This window comes from Pelophylax lessonae (genome assembly GCF_965119305.1).
Source record: "Pelophylax lessonae genome assembly, chromosome: 5".
NCBI classification, from domain to species: domain Eukaryota; kingdom Metazoa; phylum Chordata; class Amphibia; order Anura; family Ranidae; genus Pelophylax; species Pelophylax lessonae.
The window spans coordinates 54,702,042-54,717,181 of NC_138772.1; the positions used below are offsets into that span (position 1 = coordinate 54,702,042).

General features: G+C 44.2%; 1 protein-coding gene across 3 annotated transcripts in view; it reads right to left on the bottom strand.

Moving 5' to 3' along the window:
- Positions 1-15,140, bottom strand: part of KRIT1 (KRIT1 ankyrin repeat containing) — a 352,560-nt gene that overhangs the window by 85,153 nt on the left and 252,267 nt on the right. Inside the window, exon 2 of one of the 3 annotated variants that reach the window (XM_082257820.1) lies at positions 5,752-5,834. The exons of the other annotated variants lie outside the window; for them this stretch is intronic. The gene's annotated coding sequence lies outside the window, so the exon portion shown is untranslated. The remainder of the gene's footprint in view (positions 1-5,751; positions 5,835-15,140) is intronic. 3 annotated transcript variants of the gene reach the window in all.

The following is a 15,140-nucleotide window of genomic DNA, read 5'->3' on the forward strand; positions in this document are numbered from 1 at the left end:
GGAAGACCGATTGTACCAGATCAGGAACTGCCCAATTTCCAGGGGGCAGACAATTCAGTCTGCTCAGAAACATGGCTGACTTGCCTCATGACATATAAGAGCAGAAGACCCCAGGAGCCGCACATCAGAACAAGACTTACTGTGTGTAGACAAGTGGCAGTCTCAGCCTGGACCCCCACCAGGTCACGTCTCCCATGACAGAGTGTAGTGCCGATACAGTCCAAGAAGATACTGGAGAAGTTGGGCTGGCTAGAAAAGGGTTACCGACAGACTCAAGACTTTAATGCAATAGCAGAGCAGATTGTAGCTCCCAGACAGGAGGACATGGCGCGCATATGGAAGAATTAGCCCGGCTCAAGCTGTCTGCTGGTGAGAACAGGATTCCAGTGCCAATTTCTGAAAATTCAAAAATTTACCAAACCGTTCAGACATTTGGCCAACCAGATACACTTTGTATAACATTGTTTAACCACTTTACCACCGGAGGATTTTGCTGTCTTACTTCCAGGCCACTTTTTGCGATTCGGCACTGTGCGACTTTAACTGACAATTTCGCGGTCGTGCGACGCCGTACCCAAACAAAATTTATGTCCTTTTTTTCCCACAAACAGAGCTTTCTTTTGGTGGTATTTGATCACCTCTGCGATTTTTACTTTTTGCACTATAAACAAAAAAAATGTAAAAATCAAAGTTTTTTTAAATTTTTGGCCAATTTGTTTTCTGCTACCTATGTTTGGTAAAAAAAAAAAAAAAAAAAAAAAAAAAAAAAATCACAATAAGCGTATTTTGATTGGTTTGCGCAAAAGTTGTTGCGTTTACTAAGGGAAAGATTTGTCATTTTTGGTGTTTTTTTTTTTTTTTTTTTTTTTAACGAGTAATGGCGGCGATCTGCGATTTTTTTTGCGGGACTGCGACATTGTGGCTGACAGATCGGACCCTTGACTGACATTTTTGACACTTTTGGGGGTACCAGTGACATTTCTATAGTAATCAGTGCTATACATATGAACTGTTACTGTAAAAATGACACTGGCAGGGAAGGGGTTAATTTTATTGGAGAGGGAGGGGTTAATGTATGCCTGGTGCTTACTAACGTGTGTGGGAGGAGGTGACTGAGTGACACAGGGACAGATCGCATGTTCAGCTATGCTGAACCCTGCAATCTGTCACTGTTTGTCACTGAGGAGATCCGCCCACTCTGTTTACACAAGACTCGATTCCTCGACGATCGGGGAAAAGCAGCGGTGATCGCCGCTGCTCCTCCCCTGGCCCGACTCCCGCTGTGAATGAATACAGCGGGAGCGAGCCTCCGACGGCGCGCGAGCGCCGCCCACAAGGGGAGGAGTCAGCGACGTAGTACTACGTCGCTGGACGATAACGAGCCACTGTGCCGCAGTAGAGGCACAGTGAGCGGTCGTAAAGTGGTTAATGATCATGGTATCACTGTGCTTGACTGGCCCATAAACTCACCTGACCTAAACCCCATAGAGAATCTGTGGGGTATTGTCAGGAGCAAGATGAGACACCAGACCCAAAAATGCAGATGAGCTGAAGGCCGCTATCAAAGCAACCTGGGCTTCCATAACACCTCAGCAGTGCCACAGGCTGATTGCCTCCATGCCACGCTGCATTGATGCAGTAATTCATGCAAAAGAAGCCCCGACCAAGTATTGAGTGCATACTATACTGTACATGGACATACTTTTCAGTAAGCCAACATTTCTGTATTAAAAATGTGTTTTTTTTTTATTGGTCTTATGTAATATTCTAATTTTCTAAGCTACTGAATTTTGGGTTTTCACTAGCTGTAAGCCATAATCATCAAAATTAAAAAGAAAAAAATGCTTGAAATCTATCACTGTGTGTGTAACACATCTATATAAAATATAGCTCTTTCACTTTTTGAATTGAATTATTTAAATAAATTACCTTTATAATGATATTCTAATTTTAGGAGATGCACCTGTACTTCATATTTCTAAAAATACTGATTGCTTGTGGCCCAACACGCTCCATGGACATGATCCACTTCTTCAGGAGCCGTCCGTATAGTTATGCACAAAACTATAATCTAAACAGAAAATACATCTAAATTATTCAAGAGTCCCGGTATTATTTGGAAAGGCAACACCCCCTAGCATGCAAATAGAAGGGAAAGGGGCCGCAGGCAGAAAACTATTAGGTGAGCTCGATAGGTTACTGCCTGCGGCCCCAGGTGATCCACAGATGAAAGGAATCCGCCTACATAAGTTGTACCTTTATCTGCAGTCTTTTCTACATCTGTTCAAAGTCCAGAATTGTTAAAGCTTGTCTGAATTTTCAGAAAGCAGGAGTGGGAAAAGCTGAAATTATCCTCTACAGATCTCAGTGAGAAGAGTTCTAAGAGCTGATTAGAGGGAAGTGACACACCCCCTTCACACAGCAGCAGGCTGTCAACCACAGGCTGTGTGCTAGAGCTCTCTTGCCATCAAGTTTTTTTCTTGGGGGTCAGGAAAACTTGTCAGTGATTAATGCAGATAGAGGAACGAGGCAGCAGACAAAATGACCTAAACCCTATTGACCATCTGTGGGGCATCCTCAAGGTGGAGGAGCACAAGGTCTCTAACATCCACCAGCTCTGTGGTGTCGAGATAGGTATCTAGGTAGGTGCTAGGTAAAGCATTTATTGCTCCTGACTGCTTATCAGGGGAGCCTGATCTATTAGGTTGCCCGTCACATGTTTCAAGGTGTGATTCACTGGGTTTGAGGGAGTGTCCCCACTGCATTCAATGAGGGCGCTTGTTGGACAGTGGAGGAAACCTAGCCAGTGACACATCATGTTTTATGGCAGTCCCAGTGGGAGGGCATTCTGCAATGCATCTTGGGATGGATCATAAATACGGAGGGGACATGCGACAGGATGTCTTTGGCGGGAAGCAGAGTCCCAGGAGGAGGTGGATGGCTGTCTCTCCTCCTGCAGTGTGAGGGGAAAGTGGTCTTAGGCAGTCGGCCTAGTGAACCAAGTGTGGAGCTGAGCTGCAGAGGATCCAGAGTGCTGACAAGTGGAGCTGCTGGCAGAGTCTCTTGGGAAAAACAGTGTCTGTGAGTACCAAGGACTTGCCAAAGGGTCTGGCCCAGGAAGGGGGACCACTCCAGTAAAGTCAGGGGGATCAAGGAGCTTGCACACACAGAGTATGACAGTAAAGGGGGTGACATGTAAAAAGCCCTGAAGAATAGGAACAAAAGGGGGTGCCAGGAAGGACCCTGAATTGTGTTCTGTAGTACAGTACAGCTTATCTAAAGCGGATCATTTATCACCACTTCATCGCTATTGACAAGGTGAAGCAGCGGCCTTGCCACATTCAAGTGCAGTTAGACGTCCCAGCAAATTGTGCATAGTGTATTCAAGGTGGAGTATCCCACTCATTCCCTTCTATCTGAGTTCTCAATAAAACAAGAAAAAACGCAAACCCCTAGACTGTTTCTTGACTGAGCCAAGCACTTTAAAGTCGCTAAACTATTGTACCAGTAGCTCCCAAGGGAGTAGTGCTACTAATATATACACACACACACACACACACACTCTCAAAGTGAAAAAATATGTAAAAAGACCAATACATATATATTATTAAAAAAAAAAAAAAAAAAAAAAAAAAGGAAACAATTCATAGCAGTGTAAAAAAAAAAAAAAAAAAAAAAAAATCTATGAAATAAATAGTTAAAAAAGTCAAAAAAAAAAGAATCATAAATATTGTCCATTCATTGATATTTCTAAACGTACCAAAAGGAAATCCAATAAAGTGCAGGAAAGTGCATGAACTCTGCTGTGCCGCTTCCACCAATCACCCCAAACTGACTCACCAGATGGAGTGGCAGGTAAAGTTATAAACTAGTTACTGTGCCTTTATAATAAAGGTGTAATATATCCAGCGTGCAGGTCCACAATTCGCTCGATATGATCCCCATTATGCAGACATCCTCATAGAAGCAAGTAGAGATATACCATGTATTGGGAGGAAAGAATTCCCATAGCGTAAATCCGTAAACAATTGCAACCGTTTATTAAAAAAAAAAAAATCTCACATTTAGTAAGTGTCTACCCGACACTAGGGGTTCCAGCGTGTGTCTTAGTTAATCATATGCTCTTCACCTCCAGCTGTCATTATCCAAGCGAGTGTGAATCGAGCATGCGCAGTGATGTCCAACGTCCTAGTCCAGTCCTACTAGTTTCGTCATTCGATGTCTTCACTGAGCGGCCTAAGCAAGGTGTACCTAATAATGTGGCCAGTGCGTGTACTTCTCTCACTACAGGCATACCCCGTTTTACCTACACTCGCGAGTACAGACACCACTTGGACAGCTTGACACGGCACTGCTGATGGTTTTTAACACTGGCATCTATAGGAAATCTTGGTCAGTTTGACATAGCACTGCTACAGAACCATAAGTGACAGGGACACCAAACTCGGGGAGCACTGAGACGGGACCCAGGACTACAACATATATTTTGTGGCCGGCCAGCTTGCCTAGGTAATCTACCATGTCATAGTCCTGGGTCCCCTTAACGTGCTCTCCAAGTTCGGTGTCCTTGTCACTTATGGTTTGGGAGCAATGCCATGTCAAGCTGACCAAGATTTCCTATAGAGCTAGTGTATTTACATGCATTGAGAAGTGAAAAAACGTATTGCTTCACTTTAAGTACATTTTTGTTTTACATACCGTATATTTACATACTCGAGTATAAGCCGCATGTTTTTTCATGCTGAAAGTACCCCCCTCGGCTTATACTCGAGTCACTGGCTTCACTGAGTTTTTAAAAATGGCGCCGCCGTGTCACTGCGCATGTGAGGCATGCCCGGGAATAGCCGAACGTGTTCTGGTTTTTCCGAGCATCGGTGGCGCATTTGCAGTCACATAGTATTGGCGCCGGGCGGCGCAATTTTTAAATCGAAAGCGGCTCACCGACAGGCGAGACTCCTTCGCAGCCCCTGCATTTCCTCATGCAGTGCTGCGGGAATGGTACAGGACATTCTCCTGTACCATGCCCGCAGCACTGCATCTCCTGTGCCATACCTGTACTTACTGTGCCATGCCTGTACCATCACCTGTGCCATGCCTATACCATCACCTGTGCCATGCCTATACCATCACCTGTGCCATGCCTATACCATCACCTGTGCCCTGACCTGTGCCATGCCCTTACCATGACCTGTGCAATGCCTATACTATGACCTGCGCCATCTCCTGTACCATGCCCGCAGCCCCTGTTTTGTGTCTTGTAGTGGTCCAGTTGGGTCCAGTAGCTGCTGCATTTCCCACCCTAGGCTTATACTCGAGTCAATACGTTTTCCCACTTTTTTGAGGTAGAATTAGGGGTCTCTGCTTATATTCGGGTCGGCTTATACTCGAGTATATACGGTACATGCTCTGGTCCTATTGTGTACTCAAATGTGGGGTATGCCTGTATTGATTTCCTCTAAATCTACTTGCACTGGAATCCTCCGAACAATTCCCAAAAGGACAGCCCTGCACCAAGTTTGTATTATGTGTGGTTGTCTCTGGCCAACTTCCTGTGACATTCCATCCATATAGCGGGAGGTGAACTCCATTCAGTCAACAATCAGACTCACATAACTAAAGGGGACATTAGATTGCAAGCTCCTTTGGAAAAACAACCCCCACATCTGAAGTGTCTTATCTCCTCTGTGAAGCCCTGTTGAACCTGTCAGAGGGGTAGAAATACAATAAAACAAGTAGAAGGAAGTTTGTTACCCCCGTTTGGCTGCACTCTTGACATGCCTCTACCTCCTCTAGATTTGCTCCTGACAGGTCTGACGGATGGAGTGGAGCTGGGACTGAAAGAAGAGGCGTACAATGAGCACATGAATACTTCCTGCCACAGGAAAAAGTCAGACCCTGCCCTAAACAGAACGCTCCATCCCCAGATAATAGAGTACCCTAGGCCGGAACGCCTGCCTTATTAACATACTGGCCATGTGACCGCGCACGCTGTACAGTCAACATCCTGGAGTCTCAGACAGGTCACCCCCTCCTCCTCCTCCTCAACACACAGCTGTCACAATGACAATGGCTCTCTGCCTCAAAGTGTAACTTTATATACACAGCTAAAATTATTGTCTTATAGAAAACACTTTTTTTGCGCATTTATAAATCCATCTAGTTCAAGCAAAAAAAGAGGGGGGGGGGATATCATACAACACTATACCCACAGTTGATCCAAAGGAAGGCAACCCCCCAGCAAAGCATGATCCAATTTGCGCCAGCAAGGGTAAAAAAATCCTTCCTGCTCCTCAAAGAGGCAATTGGATATTCCCTGGATCAACTTTGCCTAAAAATGTTAGTATCCAGTTCTATAAATGTACATTTAGGAAAGAATCCAGATCTTTCCTAAATCTACAGAGCTAGCCAGAACCACCTCTTGAGGGAGTCTATTCCACATTTGCACAGCTCTTACTGTGAAGAAACCTTTCCGTATTTGGGGATTTAATCTTTTTCCTCTTGACCAGCGGTCTCCAAACTGCGGCCCGGGGGGCCAGATGCAGCCCTTTTCTTGCTTTTTTTCTGGCCCTTATGGCGCTTTTCCACTGCATGGAACCAAACGGTTCGGCTCGCTTTTGTGCTTTTCCACTGCTGGTACCGCATGGTACGGTGTAGGAACGGTTCGGTACGGTAGCGCTTTTCCACTGCATGGAACCGAACGGTACGGCTCTCAAAAACAGTACCACCTCGATTGTGGTTCCAGGAGGTACCATACCCAGTACCATATCCCACAATCCTTTGCATGCAGCCACTACTAGCCACTGATTGGTCAGAGAATCCCACCCACCCCGTTGTTATCCCACCCACTTAACTTTACTACTTTAGTGGAAAAGCAAACCATACCGTACCGTTCCGTTCCAACACCGTACCATGCGGTACCAGCAGTGGAAAAGCAAACCGGGCCAAGCAGGGCCGAGTAGAGCCGAGCCGGTACCTGCAGTGGAAAAGTGCCATTAGGGTACTATTCCTTCCACTGATAACAATGGGGCATAATTCCCCTCTTTGATACCAATGAAGCGGCACAATTTATTCCAATGACAGGGCGCAATTCCTCCCAATGACACAAACGATGGGGCACAATTTCTCTCAATAACACCAATGATGGGGCACAATTCCTCTCAATTACACCAACAATGAGGCCCACTGACACCAAAGATGGGGCATTGTTTTTTCCCCCAATGCCGCCATGACCTTTCTACTCCCAATAGCCACAGTTCACCCCCCCCCCCCAAAGTCTTAAGGACAGTAAACTGCCCTTTATTTAGAAAATTTGGAGACCCCCTGACCTAGACGTAAAGAGTGCCCCCTTGTCCTCTGTGATAACCCTAAAGAGAATAACTCAACACCAAGTTCACTATATGGACCCCTTATGTATTTATACATGGTGATCATATCCCCCCTTAATCTCCTCTTCTCAGGAGAGAATAAATTCAGTTCCTCTAATCTTTTCGCTTCTTTCAATTCATTTTTTTTTTATTAGAGCGGGGTTATAGCTAGGAAAAATTTTTTTTTTTTAAAAGTCAGCGGCTACAAATACTGTAGCTGCTGACTTTTAATATATAGACACTTACCTGTCCAGGGATTGCGCGATCTCAGCACCCCGGCCGATTTTTTGGATCGGCCGCCGGGTGCTACTACCACCAATCGTCGTAAGGGAAACCGGCAGTGAAACCTTTAGACTTCACAGCCGGTTCCCTACTGCACTGCGCTTCCTAATTTTCCCGGGAGCCGGGGGACAAACTTCCAAGGGACAGGGCCGCCTCCCGGAAGTGGGGGAAGGGTACCTGTCAAAAACAGGTACCCGCCCCCCCCCCCCCCCCCCGAAAGGTGAAGGGGGTTCAAGGCACAAGTGCAAACAGGATATTGCATAGCATCTGAATACATATATTCAAGCTATCAATAACAAATGTACTAAACAAAATCTCAGTGCAGGAATCATATATAATATACTGTAATCATACTATGAGCCTCACCTCCACTAAGGGAATATAAAGAAACAAAAAAATAAATAAATAACAAAAAGATATTGACACCACTAGACAATAGAATTCCTGGAAATACAGAATTATTATTACAAGGCCTGGAGATCTATGTCCCCCAATTTTTGGAACATTTGAATCCAGCAACTCCATTTATCCTCGAAGCGTTGTATCGGATCTGAGCTATAAGCGGAAAACTCATGTTGAACAGAAGCATGTACCCGGTTACTAACTTCCAACACATTAGGAGCTCCATTCGTTTTCCAAAAAGAGGTAATAGTCATGTGAGCTGCATGAAAATTTGGGAAATCAGTGTATGGAATGGTTTAGGAATCTTATATATGGGTAGGAGTAACTCAGGTTTGGGATAAAAAATCCTGTGATGTTAGACATTAGGGAAAATATTCCATTCCAGAAGCTCCTAAGGCTTTTTTACAGTCCCAGAGCATATGGACCAAATTCCCCATTTCACATTGTCCCCAATACAGAGAGGTATCAGGAAACATTCTGGATAATTTATAGGGAGTGAGGTAACTTCTAGGAGAAAAAATGTAAATAATTGTCCCAGTGGTTTACACATGTGAAGTTTTAGAATTGAGGGATAATGCTTGGCTCCATTCTAAGACATCACAGGTTCTATGTAAATCTTTCTTCCACGGTAACATAGAAGAGATTTTAAATGAGCAATAATGGAGTTGTAGGAGTTTAAAATTTAGAGATACCTCCCTTCTTAAATGGGCATTCTTGACGTGCTCGCCATATTTCATGGTATTCATGACTTACAGACAGTCTATGTTTGGATAGTAAATTGCCGATTTGTAGGTGGGCAAATAAACTACTCAGTTAGTTCCCAGCGGGAATTCCTTGATATATTGTATACCTTGGGAAGTCCAAAGTTGCACTTTAAGTCTCCATTCACACTAGTCCGACTTGCCAGGCGACTTGGTCAGCCTGACAAGTCACGCAACGTCGCGTCCCATAGTGTAGTACAGGAACGGTTCTAATAGGAGTGACACAAGACTCCGCTCCGACTTAGAAAAAGGGTCCTGTACTACTTCGGGGCGACCTGGAGCGACTTGCATAGACATTCATTTTATGAAGTCCGTGCAAGTCGTGCCGAAGTCGCAGTGCACGCGACTTCCACAGGTCGCCCCCTAAGTCGGATCGCCGTAGTGTGAACCGAGTCTAATGCCTCGTACACACGCAACGATTATCGGCCGACCGATCGTCCGACTTTTGTCCAAGTTGTGTTTTGTTGGTTGGAATGTGCCTAGACTGCACACAAATTTTCTCGGCCAACAAAAATCTACTTCAGAAGTGATGTCATGAGCTGGTTTACTTTCCGTGTGTTTTTTCTTCTCTGAGCATGCCCAGTCTTGCTCATCAGATTTTTGTCTGCCGAAATCTGTACTGACTGACGGAAAATCGGCCGTTATGTTGACGGCCAACAAAAATTTTATAGCCTGCACACCAGATTTTTTTCGGCCGAAAAGTCGGAGTCTGTTGTCGGAAGCATCATACTAACAAGCCGAAAATCGGCCGATCGGACGCTGGCCGAAAATTCACAGCCAATAATCGATGCGTGTGTACGAGGCTTTACAGATAGAAGTAAATAGTCTGTAGATAATGGAGTAGGAATTAAGGATTCCATGTATTGTTTCATAGGACTCTGATGAAGAGACTTCTAGGCCTGTATAGATGCTTGGATTGATGGGATAGTGGGCAAATCTATAGGCAAGCTGGTCAAGGAGGACAGGAGTAAGAAAGGTAAATCCCCTATTTGCAACTATAGCCCTTTCCAAAGATACCCAAAGGCGCTCTGAAGCCATGTCAACCCATGCATGCAGCTGTTCCAGCAAAACGGCTCTATGGTATTGTTCTAAAACCAGTAAGTTAGCTCCTCCCTGCTGTTTTTGTTTGATTAGTGTAGAGAATGGGATTTTAGCAATTTTCTTCTGCCAAATGACACCTCTCAAAGAATTTACAGTATGAAAAAAAGCTGTGGGAGCAAAATAGGAATGGTTCTGAAAATAAAGAATTTAGGGGAGTACTATCATTTTAAATGCTGCAATACGTCCCGTCCAGTTAAAGTGGACCTCCTCTGCCCTTGTTATTTTAACTTTAGATAGTAAAACATTTTTTTTTCTACCAGCAAATACCTTATACAGCCCACTTCCTGTTTCTTGTCTAGTAATTAGCCTAGGCCAGTGATGGCGAACCTAGGCACCCCAGATATTTTGGAACTATATTTCCCATGATGCTCAACTACACTTCAGATGTCCATGAGCATCATGGGAAATGTTGTTCCAAAACATCTGAGGTGCCAAGGTTCACCATCACTGGCCTAGGCTAATGACTTCATGCACAGTTCTCATTCAATCTCTTGCGTTTGCTAGCAAGAGAGCAGGGATAAGTCATAGGAGAGTCAAGGAGAGCTGCAGAGCTGGAGACTGCTGAGATTCATGTGTAATCATTGAGAGAAGAGAAATGTACAGATAAATCTGTGTGTTTGTGTAAAACCAAGAAGTGAACAGGCAGCAGCTTCAGCTGCCCACAGTTAAAATGGCTGCAGCCAGACTTAGCGGAGGGTGATTTCTTCAGCATATTTGGCAAGTACAGAATCACAGTATATATATAAAATAATATGCACAGTGTTTGGAGGGAAGCTTTAGAACGGCAAAGATGTTTTTATTACAAATCATGTGAGCTGAATGCAGTTCCTCTTTAAGGTCAAATTCTGCAATGAGAAAGAAAACGTAATTGATTGTGGAGATAAGGGGGGGGGGGTAGGCTCACAACCTCTAATCTTTCCTCATTGCTGAGCTCCTCCATGCCTCTTATCAGTTTGGTTCCCCTTTTCTGCACTTTCCAGTTCCCCGTTCTTTTTGTGAACTGGTGCCCAAAACTGAACTGCATATTCCAGATGATCTCACTAATGATTTGAACAGGGGCAAAATTCTATCTCTCTCTCTCTGGAGTCCATGCCTCTGTTAATACAAGAAAGGATTTTGCTTGCTTTGGAAACAGCAGCTTGGCATTGTATGCCATTATTAAGCTTATGATCTACCAGAACACCCAGATCCTTCTCCGCTATGGATTCCCCTAGTTCTTCTCCTAGTATACACAGTGCCTTGAAAAAGTATTCACACCCCTTGAAATTTTACACATCTTGTCATGTTACAACCAAAAATGTATATGCATTGTATTGGGTTATGTGATAGACCAACACAAAGTGGCTCATAACTGTGAAGTGGAAGGAAAATGATAAATGGTTTTCAACAGATTTTACAAATAAATATCTGAAAAGTGTGATGTGCATTTGTATTCACCCCCCTGAGTCAATACTTTGTAGAACCGCCTTTCTCTGCAATTATAGCTGCAAGTCTTTTTGGGTATCCACCTGTGACTTATGTGGTAGTTAGGACGTAAGAAGGAAAGGATCAGTAGGGAATCGGTAACCTGCTACAGGAAGAAGAACCAAAGAAGCAAAAATCCCCTAGAGGGTGGGACTTTGAATAGCAATGACCAGGACTTGAATAGTATGAATAGTATGAGTATCAATATTTATTACATAAATATACAAATTTCAAAGTCATACAAAAAAACAAAACATAATAATGTACAAAAAACATTTTTTTTGGGGGGGAGGGTACAGATGTAGAATTAGCCAGTGGAAAGCAAGATTCAGGAGGGCAGAAATGGGGGCATTAGCGGTAGGGTGTTCGGAGCGCCTAAACCCAGGGTGGGTACGGGGAAAAATCAAGAGAGCAGCCTAAAAACATCAAATGAGGATAAATGTAACCGATCTAAATTACGAGGCTTGTATACCAATGCCAGAAGCCTGGCCAACAAGATGGGAGAGCTGGAGCTGCTGATGTTTGAGGAGGACTTAGATTTTGTGGGGATAACTGAGACTTGGTTTGACAGCTCTCATGATTGGATGGCGACCATTCAGGGGTATTCCCTTTATCGCAGGGATAGAGAGGGTAAAAAAGGGGGAGGGGTATGTCTGTATATTAAGAACAGTATACAGGTAAATATGAGGGATGATATTAATAATGGAGCTATGGACGAGGCAGAATCCCTATGGGTAGAGCTTCAAAGGGAAGGCACGGTGGGGAAGGTAATATTGGGCGTATGCTATAGGCCCCCCAACCAGAGTGAGGAGGGGGAGGCGGACCTCATGTTACAGATAGGATTGGCAGCAAGGATGGGAAATGTCATTATAATGGGGGACTTTAATTATCCGGATATAGACTGGGCAGAAGGAACCGCGCACTCAGCCAAGGCTAGGCAGTTCCTAAATGTTTTGCAGGACAATTTCATGGGTCAGATGGTGAATGCACCGACAAGAAACAATGCGGTACTTGACCTACTGATTACCAACAATGCAGACCTGCTCACGGATATAGAAATACGGGAAAACTTAGGGAGCAGTGACCATAGGTCAATTGGTTTCAGTATTAATTACAATAATAGGAAACACAAGGGTAATATTAAGACGCTGAATTTCAAAAGAGCCAATTTCCCTAAACTGCGCTCGCTGCTAGAAAATATCAAACGGGATAGAACCCTGGGAACAAAGAACACGGAGGAAAAATGGGAGTGCTTCAAGAGCATACTTAACAAGGGGGTGGGCCAGTGCATTCCACTGGGAAATAAATTTAAAAGAACAAAACTAAACCCTGGGTGGCTAAACTCCAACATAAAAATGTATATTAGAGCTAAAGAAAAGGCCTTCAAAAAATACAAGACTGAGGGGTCAGTGGCAGCATTTAAGCATTATAAAGAGTGTAATAAGAAATGTAAAGATGAAATCAGGGCGGCTAAAATAGAACACGAGAGACATATAGCGGAGGAGAGTAAAAAGAACCCCAAGAAGTTCTTTAAGTATATAAACAGTAGGAAAACGAGGCCAGAGCACATTGGCCCCATAAAAGATGATAAAGGAAAAATGGCCACTGAGGACAGAGAAAAGGCGGAAGTGTTAAATAATTTCTTTTCTTCAGTCTTCACAAAGGAATCGGGGGTCTACACGAACCCAGCTTGTAAGGCCGAACTAAATAATACACCTCAGGAAGTGCCGCCATGGCTAACAGAAGATAGACTTAGAGCTAAACTAGAGAAGCTTAACATAAATAAATCCCCGGAACCGGATGGCTTGCACCCGAGGGTTCTTAAAGAGCTCAGCCAGGTGATTGCCAGACCATTATTCTTGATCTTTAAGGATAGTTTACAGACGGGTATGGTGCCAGCTGATTGGAAAAAAGCCAACGTGGTACCAATATTTAAAAAGGGGCCGAGATATATCCCGGGTAACTATAGGCCGATCAGCCTAACATCTGTAGTCTGCAAAATATTGGAGGGGATGTTAAGGGACCACATACAAGACTTTAGTAATGAAAACGGTATTATAAGCATTAATCAGCACGGATTCATGAAAAATCGTTCGTGCCAAACCAATCTATTAACCTTCTATGATGAAGTGAGCTGCCACCTAGATAAAGGTAAGCCTGTGGATGTGGTGTATCTGGACTTTGCAAAGGCCTTCGACACCGTTCCCCACAAACGATTACTGTACAAACTAAGGAAGATAGGTATGGACCATAAGGTGAGTACCTGGATAGAGAACTGGCTCCAGGGGAGAGTACAGAGGGTGGTGATTAATGGGGAGTACTCGGATTGGGCGGGTGTGGAAAGTGGGGTCCCCCAGGGTTCTGTCCTGGGACCAATCCTGTTTAATTTATTCATAAATGATCTAGAGGAGGGGATATCTAGTACAATCTCAGTATTTGCGGATGATACTAAATTAGGCATGCCAATATCTTCTATGCAGGATGTGGAAACCTTGCAAGCGGACCTGAACAAAATAACGGAGTGGGCAACTACATGGCAGATGAGATTTAATGTTGAAAAATGTAAAGTAATGCACTTGGGGGCCAGAAACCAGAAAGCAAGCTACTCGCTAGGGGGGGAACCTCTGGGTGAGTCTAGGATGGAAAAGGACTTAGGGGTACTGGTAGACAACAGGCTTGGCAGTGGCATGCAATGCCAGGCCGCAGCGAACAAAGCCAACAGAATACTGGGATGTATAAAAAAGGGGATTCACTCCAGAAATAAAGAGATTATTCTCCCGCTCTACAAGACTCTAGTCCGGCCACATCTGGAGTATGCTGTCCAGTTCTGGGCACCGGTCCTCAGGAAGGATGTGCTGGAACTGGAGAAAGTCCAGAGAAGGGCAACAAAAATAATTAGGGGGATGGAGGACATCAGCTATGAGGAAAGACTACAAGCCCTGAACTTATTCTCTCTGGAGAAGAGACGATTGAGGGGGGATATGATATCAATGTACAAATACTGTACTGGCGACCCGAGCATAAGGAACAAACTATTCAGAGAAAGGAGATACAATAAGACACGTGGCCACTCACTAAAACTAGAGGAAAGGCGGTTTAACCTTAAAGTGCGTAAGGGGTTCTTCACTGTAAGAGCGGTAAGGATGTGGAATTCTCTTCCACAAGCAGTCGTATCAGCAGGGAGCATTGATAGTTTCAAAAAACTATTAGATGGACACCTTAAAGACCACAACATACAGGGGTATACAATGTACGGCTAAAAGCAAACACACACACATCATAGGTTGAACTGGATGGACTCATGTCTTTTTTCAACCTCACTAACTATGTAACTATGTAACTATGTACATTATTATACTCATTACTATTCAAGTCCTGGTCATTGCCATTCAAAGTCCCACCCTCTAGGGGATTTTTGCTTCTATAATAGGGATGTTGGCAATTCCCAGGAAAACCACTGAATTCAAATCTCTTTGTTCATACTACAGGAAGAAGAGATACTCTGGTTTACAATAGATTGAACAATGCGAGGTGGAAAGGATTGTACATATTACGTATGGAACAGAGGTAGCACACACTGCGAGAAGGCCTCGGTCAGCCTGTCTGGGGTGCACAGTTTGCGCACGCTGAGGTAAGGAATGATTCATATACCTGGAGGAGTTCAGTCTGGTCCAGGAACATCTTGAGAAAGAATCTCCCAGTGGGACCCAGAGAGACACATATACAGGCGATTGGGACTCTGTAGTGGGGTCATTGCTTGGAGGGG